Genomic DNA, 19,514 nt, shown 5'->3' with positions numbered 1-19,514 from the left:
TAAGTTATACAAGTTAATTGTTAGTTGATCAAATCATGGTCATATCAATTACTATTCTATTTTTATCACAAGAATATACATCTTAAGTGCAACAGATAGATATGATTCTATAGAAAGATAAGGTAAAAGAGTGAGATAAGGTCTTTATAAACCTCAGAGTCATACAGAATATGACATTTACAAATGTTTTTTATTATTTTAAAGATTCATTGACAATGAGACAGGTTAACTCCTGGCAATGCCCAGCCTACCTTAAAGAGGATGATGAACATTAAAAAACTTCCTTATGGAGATGGCTTCAAATGTGGCAAACAAGCCACTGGACAAATTGTCCTCCTTTCTACCACAGACAGAATTCTGCTAAGAATGAGCAAGCTTGGATGCAAGGCAGAATGGATGACCAAACTCTGCCAAGACAGGATAAGCAAGTCTTCAATAGTTCCTGCCTCATAAATATGCTTGTCAGATATATTGGGCCAGAAGGCTAAAGATGATGTTCCAATGTTATAGAGAGTTTTGGGTAGTAAACTATCTCTATCATCTTCTCATTTGAAAGCTCCTGGGATACTCATATAATCAAGTTTATTCCTTCTCAGGTCTCTGATGGGGTTGAAGACCAAATAGTTTAGTGTTACAATGAATCTTAGTAGTTTAGGGCTTAAGATGTTTTAAAGTCTAGATAGATGTTTTAAGGTGATAAAGACAGGATATAATAGATATCCTGATTTACATTCAGAATTTTAGAGTCATCAAGATAGGAAAGATGTTTTCTTCAAAGCTGCCAAATACAAATAGCCAAAACACTAACAATGTAACATTTTTATAATTCCTGATTGTACCATGTTCCTTCTTGGTATAGGTAGTTTATTGTATATATGTGTAGTAATATAAGTGTATGTGTAAAAAATAAAATTATTTAATAAAAATAAATAAAATAAAAATAAAGTGCAAAAACAAAGAAACAAACAAAAACTGCTGGGGGAACTCCAGGTATGGTGACATACATTCCAGAATATTTTCTTCAGGTTAAATTCTTGATTGTTTTGTTTGCTTATTTTTCTCAAATAAAATGAGGTGCTATAAAAGTTAATGATTCCGTCTCATAAGAATGTTGTTATTTATATTTTTATGTGAGGGGACAATGCAAAATATGCATGAAGAAATAGTAATCTAAGGGCGATTATATAATTACAAAGAAATTGCTTGGTAATAGCTGTTTAAATCTCATGGGTAACACTAACGCATGACCTTTAAAATGGCAATGCAAAACTCTCTGTGATTTCTCTCCTCCTCTCCTCCCCCCTGCTTACTCCTCTTCTCCTTCCTCCTTTTCTTTCTGCTCCTCCTCTTTCTCTTTTTGCTTGAGGAGCAAAACTACAGTAGGAATGACTGAGGCAATTCCATGTCAAATTAAGATAACACCTTCCAATCATTCTTTATTTTGTCTCTTGGGAAGCCCAGGACCAGGAAAGCATGCCAAAATACTTCAGAAGTAATCAACAAATACAACGAGCTTGTTTTTAAAGTCCTCATTAGAAATCGTTTTAGCCATCCAAACAATCCTTGAATTGATCTGGATTTAGAAAGAGAAATACATTTCGAATACAGCTAGGCACCTATGTTTCCACAGATGCGCGTGAAGAAATATGAGGAAATGCTGTAAAACGATCTAACAAACATTCCGTTTCTATTTCTATCTGCTACAGATTACTTCTTACCCAGTTCAAATTTCCGAGGAAAACCTCCCACATTGCCTATTACTTTTTTCTCCTTAATGTAGATCTCAGCAGCACCGCTAGAATGTAGGATTCGCCCAGGAATCATTTCAGCCTCAAACTTATGATTTTCTTAAGGTTCAGACATGACTTTGGTTCTCCATCTTTAAGGTATTTAAATATAGTACACAGAAGCCTGCAAGCTCTTTGGAGGCTGCGACTAGATAGCCAGTTCCTCTACCCAATGTGGAGCGTGGTCAAGAGGGAACTGATGGAAAAACAAGAAATGAATGGGCAATAGAACTAAGTATTCTATCAACTACAAGCACAGATATTTGTAGACTCTCTGCCATACGAACATGGAGGGACTCTCACTGATGGAAAATGTACCTGCAAGTGTAATCAGTAAAATATAGAGCCACTAGGGTGCTGGACTATGCCTCAGCGACTCATTCGGGGCATGTTTTTGATTATTCAATTACACGAGCTAATTGGTGAATCACATTTTACTGTGTTATTACATTATCAAACAGACCTAAACTAAATTTGATTTTCTGGGCTTCAGCAATTTAATGACTCACAGAAAAAGACTTTGTGATGTCAGAAAGCTTCAACAGCTTTCGGAAGGTTTTGGTGGAGCACATATAAAAGTGGAAAAAAAAACCCTCAGAACTCCTCGCATATGTATGTGTCTGTCTGAACGTTTGTTTATCTTTTAACTTTCCATAGTTGATAGAAAGAGGGCACTAGGAGGAGACTGAATTAATGTGATATGTTCTCATTCACTCACTGTAGCTCCGTGGAGCTTTTCCTTGCTTCACTGGTTCTCTAGAGCGAAGCCCTTTATGTTATTAAAGTGCTGCAAACTGGGAATAAGCTTCAAAGAGAGGGAAATAAGCCTGATAGTAAATATCCAAAGATTCACATTCTTTCAAGAAGTAGAAGACAAGAAGTTTTACTGCTTTGATTCACAGAGCATATATAGTAGCATATAGAATTTTTGCTTAGCATGCTGAATGTTAGATCCAAGATTCATCCTATGTGCACATCGTAACCTACTTAGCCTTTTGAACATGTCATATAAACCTTGGCCGTCAGCTTCTTTGTACTCCAACGTGCTTTAGTTTTCAACTAGAGAGTGGAATGTCTTTTTGCTCAATTTAACAATATCCAGGCTCTCTTCTTAATGGTAGACAGTAGCATCCAGGATGTAACCTGGCTTTAAAAAGAAAGAATATCATGTCTGTCTGTGGTAGAATCTACCAAAATTAAAGAGGAGTAAATGCTTTTTAATAATAAGTGAGCTCACACTTCAACATTAACTGATATATAATTAAAAATGTGGAATCATAAAGACAGTGTGGGCATTCAGGAATAAGTTATTTTAGAGGTTCTAAGGTCTATTCTCTCATTAGAAGAAGAGTGACGGCTATGTTCCCTTGATAAGCTCTAAGGGGGGAAAAGCTATATTCTCTCTTAGCAGAGACTTTGATAAAAAGAACAAAACAGAAGAACTAAGAATATCTGTATTTTAATGAGAAGTTCCTAAGCCTTGGCTGTGATTTTATAGATGTTTAGAGCCTTTTCAATTAATTGTACCAGGAGATGATTCCTTTAGTAGTTTCCACATTTACTTACACTGTGGTCATTTTCTGAGTGGTCCTGAATCAAGGAGTATCCACAGAGAATCACTCCCACCTACCATCTTAGCATCTTCATCCAGAAACAAAAACTGTTGACTATGACTCCCGTTCTCTACTGACAACGGAGATATCACAAACCCACTCTTGTGTGCTTCCCCCACCACCCACCAACCAAGATCTGTCTAATCCAAATCAGTTCCTCAACACACACCTTTCTAATTGTATTCACTTATTGATTGATTGATTGATTGATTCATTCGTGTGTGTGTGTGTGTGTGTGTGTGTATGTATGTATGTGTGTGCTTATGGTGCATGTGCATGAATGTTGGGAGGGCATTTAAGTCATAGTACATGTGTGGAAATCAGAGGACAGATTGAAATGTTGGTCCCAACTCCTTTTAAATTGTTTGAAACAGAGACTCTTTGCTGAATAGGGCAGGCTGGCAGACGCATGAGCTTCTCGGGGATTTTCTTGTCTCTGTCTTCCTTCTCAGCCTAGGAGCACAGTGGTTACAGACCTGTGCTAATTTATGTGTGTTTGAGGGATCTGAACTTAGGTCTTCACACTCCTACAGCAAGCATTTATTTACAAAGCCATTCCCCTAACTCTTCCCCAATATGAATGTTTCTACTCATGAAATTCTCTTTCAGAAAAGAACTGTACCAAATGCATTTTCCCTTGAACAGTGACATGTCTGGTGGCATTAAGCATCTTAGCAATATACTGTGTTTCTGATAGTATGGGGTACAGAAAGTTGCATGGGTGAGGTCCTTATTAACTCCAGTGCTGGCCTGCTCATCTCTTTCTAATCTCTTCTTCATCTTGAAAACTAGAAAATCAAGGGACTGGCATTTTGGAAAATAAATAAGATATACAGAATGTCCTAGTTTTGAAAAATAGGGTTTCAGTGAAACAGGCTATTTCTATTGTCTTTGGTTACTCACTGTAGCTGCATATCAAGATCCTACTGCTAAAAACACAACAGTTTGGCTGCAGAACATAGAAAAATTACTCTTAAACCAGTTGGGAAACTTCCTCCCTTCTTTTGTAGCACTGTGAAGTATGATGCAGGCTGCTGGTGGAAAAGTGACATCAGTGGTATAATCCAGCTGTACTACCTATCAGCCAAGCTACCTGTGCCTCCTGGTACACATGGCTGCTGTTGGGTAACTAACAGCTTTCTGACTGGATTTAAGGCCTGTTCCGCAGGAGGGAATTTCATGTCTGCTGCTGTGAATCTGGTCAAAGCCCCATGGTGGAGATGGCATAAGCTTTTGGGTAGAACCTGCTTTTGTCTTGCTAAATGTTCATGCTGTCTAATTGCCTTCTAAATATTTATATTTATATTTGTAGACCTGCACTTCTTCCAAGCTTGGTTAATATTTTTTTTTTCAGTTGTCAGCAGTCAACAAAGAGTCTGCTAAGAGTACCAAACAATGAGGCCACTGCCCTAAAAGGGACATGTTCCTCTGCAAGCCACCCCACGCCTTAGGAAACTTTGTGCAAGAGAAGCCAGAAAGAGTAAAAGAACTGGAGAATGAAATAGAATGCCATGAAATGTTGTCTCTCTGACACAGCATGGCCATTGCACCCATGAGCTCACATCTTTGGTTATGTGTACCAGATCATGCCAAATAAAAAACCAGCACTGATGAGGGAGGTGCTTTCCAAGTCCCTCCCCTTACTGAGGAGCCACTTGCAGTTGGTAATTGCTGGGAATACAAAATAATTATTTCTGGGTGTGACCACTGGTAGGTTTCCCATTCTCAGATGGAAGGTCCCACTTCTGTGTATACAAGGGAAGCACTAATCAGGCAGAGAGAAAGACACACACACACACACACACACACACACACAGAGAGAGAGAGAGAGAGAGAGAGAGAGAGAGAGAGAGAGAGAGAGAGAGAGAGGGAGAGAGAGAGAGAAAGGGAGAGAGAGACAGAGATACAGAGACACAGAGATGGCAGAGACAGAGACACAGAGACAGACAGAGACAGAGACAGCAAGACAGAGACAGAGGAGAAAACATAAGTTGGGAGAAAATGTATTGGAAATAGATATGCTCATATTTCAGTATATATATATATGAATTCTCAAAGATGAAAAATATCTTTCTTTATATTACTGTTTTTTCTTTATGTAATTGATGGCTTTGGTTTCTCTGGTGGCCAAAATGCCAATTTGATGCCACACACTGTCCAGCCTTCCTGACCTTATATGACACTTAAATGAAGAGAAAGTAAGACCCACAGCCTACTTACATTCAAACTTTGTGCTTAAAGTTATCATTTTATAAACTTGGAATGCTTTATATATTTTTTCTGTCTCTGGAAACCTTTAGTCAATTTTACTGTCTTTTTTTCCTTCACTGCTATAGTAACCACCTGCCTGGATGATAACATAATTTGATTTCAAGATTTATTTTTATCTCCTGAAAAGATACTTTTTTCATGAATAGCACAGGTGAAATATTTCATGCTTTAATCTTTTTAAATTGGAATCTTAATGATATCCTTGATTTAAATTTTTTTTACCACCTTCTAAATTTCCCTAAAGCTAAGGACATATTGAACTTCAAAAAGAAGAGATTCTTACAGACCCCATGCCACATATTTTAACAAGTGCTGATGCAGAAACATCAAAACACAGGCCCAGAAGACTACACACAGTCCTACCCAAAGGACAATTATTAGATATTAATAAAATACCAAGCATAATGACAGACAGTGAGAAAATAGACTTTAAGATATACATATATTCTCCTGAAACACATCCTCTAATGGGAAGTAATACACAGGCATTTTAAGACCTTATAGAAGTATGATATGAAATATACAAAATACAGAGTCAAGTGAAGGCCACTAGCCCACTATTTACCATGTCCAAGGCTCTTGAAAATCTATTTAGTATTTGTTATTTATACAGATTCAGTGCCTTCATTGACTAGAATGCAAAAGAATTTGTGGTGGTGAAATTTCACTCGCAGATGCTAGTAATGCTTAGCTAGTGAGAAGATGGCTTAGTGGGTAACATGCTTGCTGTGTAAGCACAAGGGCTGGAGTTAAGATGATCAATGCACCCACAAAATTACACATGACAGAACAAGACTGGTCCCATTTCTTGGAGGACAGAGAAGGTCAAGTTCCTGAATCTTGCTTATAAGTCAGTCTATCTAAGCATGGGATTCTGATATCAGTGGGAGACTCTTTCAGAAAACATGGAGAAAGAAGGCTTTCGTGGGACATGCCCCTTGGGCTAATATGCAGATATAAGTGAGTATATACCATTTGAGTCTTTCTGCTTCTGGCTTAACTCACTCATTATGATCATTTCTAGCTCAATCCATTTATCCACAAATTTCGAGAATTCCTTGTTTTTAATAGCTGAATAGTATTCCATAGTGTATATGTACCACAGTTTCTTTATCCATTCTTCTATTGAGGGACACTTAGGCTGTTTCCATGTTCTGGCTATTATGAATAAGGCTGCTATGAACATGGTTGAGCAAATTTTCTTGCTGTGTGCTGGAGCATCTTCTGGGTATATTCCAAGGAGTGGAATAGCTGGGTCTTGAGGAAGCCCTATTCCCATTTTTCTGAGATAGCACCAGATAGATTTCCAAAGTGGTTGTACTAGTTTGCATTCCCACCAGCAATGAAGGAGTGTTCCTCTCTCCCCACATCCTCGCCAGCATGTGGTGTCGCTTGAATTTTTGATCTTAGTCATTCTGATGGGTGTAAGATGGAATCTCAGAGTTGTTTTGATTTGCATTTCCCTGATGATTAAGGAGGTTGAGCATTTCTTTAAGTGTTTCTCAGCCATTTTTACCAGGAAACTGAGACAGAGGGGAGGACATTCTAGTGGGACTCTAGATGAGAGAAGCATGGGAGAATGGCAAAGTAGAAGGATCCAGAGGGTCCTAGAAGCCTACAAGTAGAACATTATGATAGGCAGATTTGGGCCCAGGGGTCCCGCTCAAACTAAGGCACCAGCCAAGGACAATACAGGTGGTAAACCTTAAACCCCTATCCAGATCTAGACAATGGACAGAACATTCTCCACAGTAGAGTGGAGAGTGGGATATTACTTTCTCACATACTCTGGTGCCTCACCTTTGACCATGTCCCCTGGAGGGGGAGGCCTGGTGGCACTCAGGGGAAGGACAGCAGGTTACCAAGAAGAGACTTGATACCCTATGAGCATATACAGGGGGAGGTAATCCCCCTCAGGAACAGTCATAGGGGAGGGGAATAAGGGGAAAATGGGAGGGAGGGAAGAATGGGAGGATACAAGGGATGGGATAACCATTGAGATGTAACAAGAATAAATTAATAAAGGAGAAAAAAAAGTAAAAAAAACATGGAGAAAGAATGGAGAAAGTCTAGTATCAACCTCTAGATTTCACACAGGTTTGTACTGGCAAGCACATCTGGGTCACACATGTCCACACACATACACCTAAAAGAAATGCTGTGTGATGCTGTGTGAAGCACATCCAGATATGTTTCCAGAATCAACTAAATCATAAGCATGGAGTCCTGGTTGATGGATTAATCTTTGATGGGTTCATTATATATAGGTATTTTTGACAAGTGGTAAAAAGTAGGAGATGGAGCCTAAGAAGTAGCAAGTTACTGGGCTGTCCTTGGGATGATGTTGCATTTAAGTTCCTTTGTATGTACTTCTTTGTCTGCCTCAGTTTGCTAAAAGTGAAGAACAACCTCTGCACATATGGTCACCATCATGATTTTCTGTCTCATCACATAGGTTGAAAACAGTGATCTAAATACTTTGAAAGAGTGACCCAAAATAAATCCTTCCTTCATTAAGCATTTTATGTCACTGTGCTAGACACAATGTCAAAAGGTAAGAGACACTATGTAAACTCTGATCCTTACTGTAAAAAATTATTACACAATAAATATATTTCTTTGATTAATATAATCTCAGAATATAATACTCTCATTGGACTTTGATTAGTGTGTAATGCTTATGATAACCAAAAGCTCCACCAACCACCATTTTTGCACCTTCCAGAAGAAAACACGGCCATGATACTTTACTTCATTTGTAGTTACAGCTTGCAGCCACAGTCCTGTTCACATAGCTGCATGGTAACTACATCAGTGAGGAAATGGATGCATCAAGGAAACAGTGGAATGTTTCAGGTGTGTATATCAGATGTTCCTCAAAACGATGTAGAACATGACAGGGATTTCCCATCATTGTGACTCATAGTTTCTCTATCCATACATCTAATATCAAGTCTTTACAGGAGCTCTAACTGGACTGGGTTCCACCACTATCAAACACTACATAGATGCATGTACTCATTCACACAAAGCATTCACACACAGTTGTGCTTATTTCTTTTTTCTTTCCTTAGTGCTTTGCCAATATTGATCCTTTTCTTCTGTTGAAAGATCTCTATCAGCAGATATGTCCTAAAACGTTGATACTTTTTATACCTGAATTTATGTTCACTCTTAGATGTTTAATGAGAATGTGGATCATAGAAAGAAAACACGCGCGCGTGAACACACACGCACACACACACGCACACGCACACGCACACGCACATACACACATGTGCACACATGCTTGAATTGCCTTTTACAATATTTACGATATTTGGGAATGAGGAAAAAATCTCTAACATACTAAAAATTGTTTTTTCATGAATGAGATGAGAATATACAGTTATTATGATAATTTGGTTGTACAGTGGTATGAACTATGCAGCACATATCATATGAATTTGAGCAGAGGTGAACTGCTTGCTGTCCCCTGAGCTCCATATTCTGGCCCACAGCTCTTCCTGCCTTCTTGAAGAGGATTGCTGGGCCCTAGGAATAAACATGTTAGACCCCTCCCTTCCAATCCCCTGTCTGCAGGGTCCCCCTGGGACCAGAGCCTCCAGCAGTGAGCTACACTCCAGCTCTTGAGATCTATTGCCTGGCTCACTACTTTGTTTTGCCTGCCTTCTGGAGGAGGCCTGTCAGGAGCTACCAGCCAAAACCAGGAACAACCAGATGACTAAAGGCCCGCATAATAATACAACCAACAAGAGCCAGGGCAATATGAAACCACGAGAGCCTAGCTATCCTATAACAGCAAGCCCCAGATACCCTAACACAGCCAAAGCAAAAGAAGATGACCTTTAGTACAATCTTATACCAAAAGAAGATGACCTTGAATACAATCTTATACAGATGATAAACATTTTTAAAGAGGAAATAAATAAATCCCTTAAAGGAATACTGGAAAATACAATCAAACAGATGAAGAAAAGTGAGAAAAAAAAACCTGTTCATGACATGAATAGGGAAATAGAAACAACAAAGGAAACACAAACAGAGGGACTCTTGGAGATGGAAAACCTAAGGAGGAGAACAAGAACTACAGACACAAGCATCATCAACATAATACGGGAGGTGTAGAAGAGAGAATAGAAAAAAATTGATACACAAGCCAAAGGAAATGTTAAATCTAAAAGTTCCTAACAGAAAGCATCCAAAAGTCTGGGACTCTATCAAAAGATGAACTCTAAGAGTAGCATGAATAGGAGAAGGAGAAGATTCCCAGCTCCAAGGTTCAGAAAATATTTTCAAAAATAAAATCATAGAACGAAACTTCTCCAGCTTAAAGAAATAGATGCCTATAAACATACAAGAAGCTTAGAAACCAACAAATAGATGACAAGAAAAGAAAAATCCTCCTACCACATAAAAGTTAAAACATCAAATGTACAGAGCAAAGAAAAAATAATATTAAAAGCTGCAAGGGGAAAAAGGCCAAGTAACATATAAAGGCAGAACCATTAGAATTACAGCTGACTTCTCTACAGATACTGTACATGCCAGAAGAAGGGCCTGGGCAGATGTCTTGCAGACACTAAGAGACGGCAGATGTCAGTCCTGCGTACTATATGGAACACAATTTTAAGTCATCATGGATGAAGAAGACAAGATATTCCACAAAAACAAACAAACAAACAAACAAATTTAGCCAACATCAATGCACAAATCCAGCCCTGTAGAAGATTATTGAAGGAAAACTCCAACCCAAGTAGGTTAACCACATCCAACAAATCATAGGAAATAAAAAACCTAACACCAGCAAATCCAAAAGAAGAGAAACACATGCACACACTACCACCAGCATAGAAATAACAGGAATTAGCAATCACTGGTCATTAATATCTCTCAACATCAATGGATTCTATTTCCCATTAAAAAGACACAGGCTAACAGAATGGATATGAAAATATTATCTAACATTTTTCTGCATACAAAAACCATACCTCAGCAACAAAGATAGACACTACATCAGAGTAGAGTTCTTGAAAAAATTTTCCAAATAAGTGGAAACAAGAAGCAAACTGAAATAGCCATTCCAATATGGAGTAAAATAGAGTTTCAACCAAAATTAAGCAAAAGAGATGGGAAAAGACAATACGTACTCATCAAAGAAAAAAATCCACCAAGATGATATCTTAACTTTGAACATTTATGCCCCAAATGCAAGGGAACACACATTCATAAAAGAAACATCACTAAATCTTAAATCACACATTGAACTACGCACATTAATAGTGGAAGATTTCAACACTTTATTCTCACCAATGGACAGGGCATCCAGACAGAAACTAAACAGATAAATAATAACACTAATAGATTTCATAAATCAAACGAACCTAATAGATATCTACAGAACTTTTCACCCAAACACAAAAGGATATACATTCGTCTCAACACTTCTTGGAATCTTCCCCAAAACAATCATATAGCCAGTCACAAAGCAAGCCTCAACAGATACAAAAAAACTGAAATAAACTCTTCTATCTTATCAGATCACTATGGATTAAAGCTGGATTTCAACAGCAACAGAAATAACGGAAAGCCTACAAACTCATGGAATTTGAACAACTACTCTATTCAGTGACCACAGGGTCAGGAAAGAAATTAAAAACTTTCTAGATTTCAATAAAAATGAAGGTACAACATGCCCTAACTTATGGGATACAATGAATGCTCACAGCACTAAGTATCTTTATAAATAAATTGGAGAATCAACCAAACCAAGAGCTTATTCTTTGAGAAAATCAACAAAATAGAAAAATCCTTAGCCAAAACCAACTAAAAGTCAGAGAGACAATATACAAATTTACAAAGTCAAAAATGAAAAGTGGGATATAACAGAAGCTAAGGAACTCCAAAGAATTATTAGATCTTATTTCAAAAGCCTGAACTCTCCCAAATTGGAAAATATAAACAAAATGGATGATTTTCTTGATAGATATCATTTAGCAATGTTAAATCAAGATCAGGTAAACACTTTCAATTAAGGAAATAGAAGCAGTCATTAAAAGTCTCCCAACCAGGCTGGAGAGATGGTTCACAGGTTAAGAGCACTGAATGCTCTTCCAGGGGTCCTGAGTTCAATTGCCAGCAACCACATGGTGGCTCACAACTGTCTATAATATGACCTGATGCCCTCTTCTGACTGTAGGTATACATGCAGACAGAGCACTATATGCATAATAAAAATTAATCTCCTTTAAAAGTATACTAATTCTAAAATCTTAAAAAAAAAAAGCCTAGGACCAGATGGTTTCAGTGCAGAATTCTATCAGACTTTCAAAGAAGAGATAATATTAATACTCTTTAAGCAATTCCATAAGATAGAAACAGATGGAACATTGCCAAACTCATTATATGTGACTGTAGTCATCCTGCTACCTAAACCACACAAAGACTCAATAAAGAAAGAGAATTTCAGACCAGTTTCACTCATGAACATCGATGCAAAACTACTCAATAAAATATTTGCAAATCAAATCCAAGAACCTATCAAAAGCACCATTCACCATGATCAAGTAGGCTTCACCCTGGGTGCAGGGATGGTTCAATATATGATAATCCATCAATGCAATCAATCATATAAACAAACTGAAAGAAAAAAAGCACATTATTATCTCATTAGATATATAAAAGTCCTTTGACAAAAATCAAACACACCCTCATGTTAAAAGTGTTGGAGGGATCAGAGATATATTTCACATACCTAAACATAATAAAGGCAATTACAACAAGCTGATAGTCAACATCAAGTTAAATGGAAAGAAAATTAAAGCAATTCCACTAAAATCAGGGACAAGACAAAGCTGTCCCTTCTCTCTGTATCTATTCAATACAGTACTTGAAGTTCTAGATAGAAGAATAAGACAACTAATGGAGATTAAGAGAATACAAATTGGAAAGGAAAAAGTTAAAGTATTGCTATTCACAAATCATATGATAGTATACATAAGTGACCCCCAACACTTTACCAGAGAACTCCTACAGCTGATAAACACCTTCAGCAAAGTGGCTAGACAAAAATTAACTTAAAAATATCAGTAGCCCTTCTTTATACAAACAATAAATAGGCCGAGAAAGAAATTAAAGAAACTACACACTTCACAATAGCCACAAATAATGTAATACGTTTTGGCATAATTCCAACCAAGAAACCTGTACGAAAAGAACTTCAAGTCTCCGAAGAAAGAAATTGAAGAAGATATCAGAAGATGGGAAGATCTCCCAGGCTCATGGATTAATAGGATTGACATGGTAAAAATGGCCATCTTACAAAAAGCAGTCCATAGAATCAGAGTAATTTCTATCAAAATTCCAACACAGTTCTTTATAGACCTTGAAAGTCCAATTCTCAACTTCATATGGAAAAATGAAAAACGGTGGAGAACTAAGACAATCCTGTACAACAAAAGGACCTCTGGAAGTATCACCATGCCTGATTTCAAGCTATATTACAGGGCAGTTGTAACTTTAAAAAAAAGTGTGATATTGGCATTAAATCATACAGTTTGATCAATGGAATCAAACTGAAGACCCAGAAGTAAACCCACACACCTATGGTCACTTGATTTTTGACAAAGACGCTAAAACTATACAATGGGGGGAAAAGCATTTTTAACAAATGGTGTTGGTTTAACTGGATGTCTGCATATAGAAGGAAGCAAATACATCCATATCTACCACGCTGCACTAAAGTCAAGTCTAAGTTCCTCAAAGACTGAAACATAAAACTGTACACACTAAATCTGATAGAAAAGAAAGTGGAGAATAACTGTGAACACTTTGGAACAGGAGATAACTTCCTGAACAGGACACCAACAGCTCAGATCAAAATAAGATCAAAATTAATAAATGGGACCTCATGAAACTGAAAAGCTTCTGTAAGGCGAAGACACTATCAAAAGAAAAAACAGCAGCCTATAGATGGGAAAAGACCTTCATAAGGCCTACATCCAGCAGAGGGCTGATATGCAAAATACATAAAGAACTCCAGAAGCTAGACATCAACAAACAAAATAACCAATTACAAAATGGGTACAGATCTAAACAGAGAATTCCAACAGAGGAAACTAATGGCCAAGAAACACTTAAAGAAATGTTCAGTATCCTTATCCATCAGGGAAATGCAAATCAAAATGACTCGGGGATTCCGTTTTATACCCTTCAGATGGACAAGATCTCAAGTGACAGTACCTGCTGGTGAGGATGTGGAGAAAGGGGAACATTCCTCCATTGCTGCTCGGTTGCAAACTTGTACACTTTGCGAATCAATTTGGCTGTTTCTCAGAAAATTAGGAACAATTCTACCTCAAGACCCAGTTATACTAGTCTTGGGAATATACACAAAAGTTTCTCTATTATACCCCAAGGACACTTGCTCAACTATCTTCATAGCAGCTTTTTATTAGGGGAGGAGGGTCCCCTTTATGAGGATTAGAGGAAGAAGAGAGAAAGGATGGGGGAGGAAGGGAGGGAAGGAGGGGGCTGAGATGGGGCGGTGATGAGAGAGGGGGCTACAATCGGGATGTAAAGAACTTAAACTTCAGAACAAGCAGGTAACTTATATTGCTAATCCCACTACATGGGAATAGCTCTGAGACTGGCTGAGACATGAATGTCTATGCACAGACAATGCTTCTTGGCGGTCACAGAATTCCTTTGACTTATTATTAGATGCCATGGCATGAGTGAAGATTTGCACATTTCTTTCTTCTGCTCATACAAAGAGCAGAGAACTAGCCTTAATTGTCCTGTGCATCCATCACACCTCATACATTTATAATTTTAGGACTGTATAATGCTTGTGAGAAATTATATGTTTTCAGAACAAAAGAACCGGACATTGAAGCTGGATCAGATCTGACAGGTTTCATTGCTCTCAGCATGGTGGACACTGACATCCTGCATCCTTCATGTTCCAGCACTAAGTGCTTCAGTTGCTGTTCCTTATTAGAACAGGACAGCTCCCAAGACAGCTTCAAAGAAAACTTTAGATCCCAATTAGCCCAGCATTTCAGACTGTCCCACACAGGACTTCTATTAAGCCTGGAATTTCTCAACATTTAGAATCTGTCCCACAAATGCTACTCATAGTTTGTTTAACAATCTTCCCCAATTTTACTTGGGCCCCTACAAAGGTATTATTTGTCCCAAATCAGCTGGAAGAAACCTTAAGAGAATGATAACCCATTTCCCTTAGGGGTGGGGGTTGGGTAGGTTTTTTGTTGCTTTCTTGGGTTATAGATATCTATTTTCATTGGGAGTTGGTTATAGGTTATTACTGGTCTTATTCAGCGAGAAAAGAAGATTGGACTCAGGAAGGATGTCTCTCTTTTCCTTAATCTTTCTTTCTTAGGTTTAGAGATAGGGGTTGAAAAGAAAGAAGGGGGAAATATAGAAATATATAGGGATGATAGGACAAAGAGTAGATTATTAAGTCTACTCCTCAACTTTAGGCCTTAATTGTAGCTCACATGGTTATTTTTTAATATTGGTATAGAATTTTGTATATTGATGCAAAAAAGTTTAATTTTGATACATTGGTATAGAACTCAAATGTAAGACTATTCTTCACCCACATAATTTATATTTTTACTATAATATGATGTATGTACTCATACAGCTCAAGTAGAATACAAGATTTACCTCCAATACTTTGAAAGTGTTATTGCAGTCAGATTTATTCATAATATCCAGAAACTTGGAAACAACTTAAATGTTCGTTAACTAAAGAAAATGTGGTACATTTACATAATGAAATACTATTCAGCTATTTTAAAAAGACAGACTAATGGATGGAACTAGAAATGATGATCCTGAGTGAGGAAACCCAGACTGAGAAAGACAAACACGGGGTGTACTCACTTATAAAGGATATTAGCCACAAAGTGCGGGGTATTTATGCAAAATCCACAGACCCAAAGAAGCTAAGTAACAAGGAGGTCCCAAAAGGAGCACACGTGAATCTTACCGAGAAAGGGAAATAGAATGTTCATTACGAGTAGACGGAGGGGGAAATGGGTGAGGTAGTGGTTTGGGAGGGGTGCGGAAAGGGTCACGTGGGGGCTGTGGAGGGAGAGAGCATGGGTCGACAGGACTGGAATTGGTGTGGTGGGAGCATCTCTGGGGTTCCCCAGAATCTATGAAGGTGACCCTGGCTGGGACTCCTAGCAATGCAGGATATGGATCCTGATATGGCCATCTCCGGTGGTCAGAAAAGACCTCCAATGGAGGGCCAGGGATACCAGCCAAGCCACAAAACTTTAGACCCACCTTTTCTCCTGACAACACGATGTGTAGGGGTAAAGATGGAGCAGAAATTTAAGAAATGACCAACCAATAACTGGTCCAACTTGAGACCCATGTCAGGAGAGAGAACCCATACCCTGACAATATTAACGAAATTCTGCTACACGTCCAGAGAGTCACTTGGCATGGCTGTCATCTGGGAGGCTTCACCGAACAACTGACGGAAGCAGATGCAGACCCACAGCCATAAAAGTAAAGTAAATAAACAAACATGTGATGGAGCTTAGGGAATGTTATGGAAGAGGGGAATGAAAGATTGAAGGAGCCAAAGAGGTCAGAGACACCACAAGAAAACATACAGGATCAACTAACCTGGGCCCATAGGGGCCCACAGAGACAAACCACCATACAGAGAACATACACGAGATGGATCTAAGCCCTTGGCACATATGTACAGTTGTGCAGCTTGGTCTTCATGTGGGACTCCTAACAATGGAGGTGGGAGCTATATATGACTCTGTTGCCTGCCTTTGGATCCAGTTCCTCAGCTGGGCTGCATAGCTTAAGCCAAGGTGCAAGAGGATGTGATTAGTCCTACTGCAACTTGATGTGCTGGGGTGGGTTGATATCCATGGGAGATCTCCCTTTTTCTTATCCTTTTCTGAGGATGGGGGGAAGGATAAGAGGATGGTGAGGATGGTGGGGATGGTGGGGTGGGGGCGAGGACTAGAAGGAGAAGATGGAGGAGAGGTAGGTAGTGATTGGGATATAAAGTAAATCCAAAATATTTTAAAAGATAAAAAAAAAAAAGAATTTGAGAATATTTGCCAAAATTCCACAATACTATTTCTTCAGAACCTAACTCATAAAACTCTTGGGAAGAATAAAAGAGATTATATTCAACAATTGCCTTGCATGTAGTGAGACTTCAATAATCGAAACTTTTATTGTTAACTCTTGATGGCACGACTGTGAAGGCCATGAGGTTTATTTGTGCAAATACTAGGTGTTTGCAAACTTTCTCTAACAATATAAAATACAACTTAATAAGCCAACAAATTTCCTTACTACTACAAAATCATTAAAACCTTTTTTTATCCCGAACATCTCCTTCTTGATTGCAAGATGCCCGGCCTGGTGCACAGGAATTGTCTTGAGTTTTTCACCCAAGTTAGTTCAATGTGGGCTCTACTCAGAACATTAACTCATCTGAATCTTTCCCAGGCTCTGTCTATTCATTCTTGCATTTTGCTTTTAATATTTAATATTCTAATGTCTAGGGCTGGCCATTTCAGCACTCTGCTATCATGACCCGCTTTCCTAAAACTGTTCCTAAGGCATTCCCCATAGCTCTATCTTTACAAGCCCTAGAATTGCAATATTTGACAGTTTTCATTTGTAGCATCAGGCATTAAACCTTCTTCATAGTAGTCTTCAAAGCAGTTTAGAATTAAGTCACCCGAATTGCTCTTAAATCTTACTCATTCTTATGTGGGCTACCATCCATAGCTGTTGTCCTTTCTTACAAAGCCTGGTTTGAGGGGCAGCAACAGAGGAGTCTAGCCAGAGGAGCTGAGAAAGGGTTCATGATAGTGAGCTGAGCTGAATGTTACCTCGGCAGGTGTTCTTTGGAGTCCTGTGCTGGGTGGAATCCTGGCCTTATATTCAGGAAATGTGTATTGATCTGTAGCTATCATGGTAGGTAGCCTTGGTTGGGCAAGAATGGTTCTGTTTTCTTATGCATATCAATCATTTCTGAGATTTCTCCCCACAGCTTTGACCTTCTTTCATAAAGCTCCCCTCATCCCCCGCCATCGACTTACTGCATCATTCTTTATTAACATTTTCCTTTTTCCATTGTTCCAAAGACCCTAGAAACCAATGATCTTCCCAGATGGTAATTTTCTAACCTATGAATATTCTCAGCCATGTCCCTTTTCGCTTCTCTACAAGGTTCCCCAGGAGGGAGGAAGCTAAGTGATGTCATGGTGCGCTCTCCTGTACTCCAGCCAAGCTTATTAGTATCTTACCTATGTCTGCATCAGAGAGCTCAGGCTTTTGACAGAAATAAAAGCTAATGTGTTTCACTCTTTGAAGACAAAATACACAGGCAGAAAGGCAGACAGGCAAGCAGACAGCCAGACAGCCAGATGGACAGACAGCCAGATGGACAGACAGCCAGCCAGCCAGCCAGACACACACACACACACACACACACACACACACACACACACACACACACACAGAGAGAGAGAGAGAGAGAGAGAGAGAGAGAGAGAGAGAGAGAGAGAGAGAGAGAGAGAGGATAAGTAAATAGATGGATAGAAAACCCTGTTTGCTCTACCTCTATAGAAAAGAAAGAACAATAAAAGAACTTTAATGTTCCTTCTCACCATCTTTAACCCTTATTTTTATTCTAATCATCCCTGTGGCACCTATATGTTGTCAACCTATTCTTTAGAGACATGACGTCTCACCAGCCTGGGATGCACCTAAAAGGCTAGACTGAGTAGCCAGCCAGGACAGGGATCCACAGTGGTCTTTTTCAGGGATGATATATGCATGCCACCATGCCCGGCTTTTAAAAGTGGGTTCTTGGCTTGCAACTTAGGTCTTCATGGCTGGAAGACGAGCACACTACTAACTGAGCTATCTCTGAAGTCTCAGTTATTAATATTCTTGGTTTTAGTTTTTTGAGACAGGAGTTATTAATATTCTTAGCTGAGATTCTAATTTTGGTAGGAGCAGTTTCTGTTACTCACCTGAATGTCTTCTATCAGCCAACTTCTATCAGACTTTAAGTTAAAAATCCTAATCTTACTTAAACAAATCTCTGAACTCATTGAACTGCTAAATTACACTTTCAACCAAATAAAAGAAGAAAAATTAACACTATTCTATAGTATCTCACTCCTGGAATTTTTTTCCTTTTTCAGCCTCTGTTATTTAAATGTCCATAACAATAGAACTTTGGGTTTAAAGCGTGATCATAAACTTAATAATTACTATGCTTTATGTTTTTAATAAAAAACACAGCATTTTTAAGTAAGATTTTTACCTATAGTAGTGTGATACAATATTGTTAGTATTTTTGTAAAGTGAAATTAAGAAAAATAGCTTAGGATTCATACATGTGTGATAGAAGAAGTCATTTTATATTTCAAACTGTCTTGATTAAAGGCTTTCACAATGAAGGGGCAATATAGTTACTTACTATATCCATAACTGGATTTGGCTCTGATTCAGAAATGGTTCTCCATCATCCCCATTTTTGCTTCTAGCTCTGTACAATGTGCAAATGGGAGGAGAACAGGTGGTTTTAATGTATTCATTTGGCTCCAGCTTGGTGCAGGCTATTTTGTTTTTTTGGATTTAAATATTCATGAGTTTGAATATTCTCTTTGAGAACAAGAAGTGCTGTAAAGAACACAATTGATCAGTATTTGTAAAGGCATCATGACACCAGGGCTCTCACTGCATCAGACTCCTCCCTTCCCTTCCCATCCCCCTGCAAACAAGAACTTAACAAAGCAACAAAGGAAATCAC

At 38.4% G+C, this 19,514-nt stretch overlaps 1 protein-coding gene across 30 annotated transcripts in view; it reads right to left on the bottom strand.

The window, feature by feature from the left end:
• The window catches only part of DLG2 (discs large MAGUK scaffold protein 2), a gene marked incomplete at its 3' end in the record, with an annotated part of 1,901,401 nt that overhangs the window by 587,334 nt on the left and 1,294,553 nt on the right, over window positions 1–19,514 (bottom strand). The gene's annotated exons all lie outside the window — the stretch shown is intronic.

Source organism: Acomys minous (genome assembly GCF_964271855.1).
Source record: "Acomys minous genome assembly, chromosome: 2".
In the NCBI taxonomy this organism is placed as follows: Eukaryota; Metazoa; Chordata; class Mammalia; order Rodentia; family Muridae; genus Acomys; species Acomys minous.
This window is presented reverse-complemented; position numbering and strand designations above follow the sequence as displayed.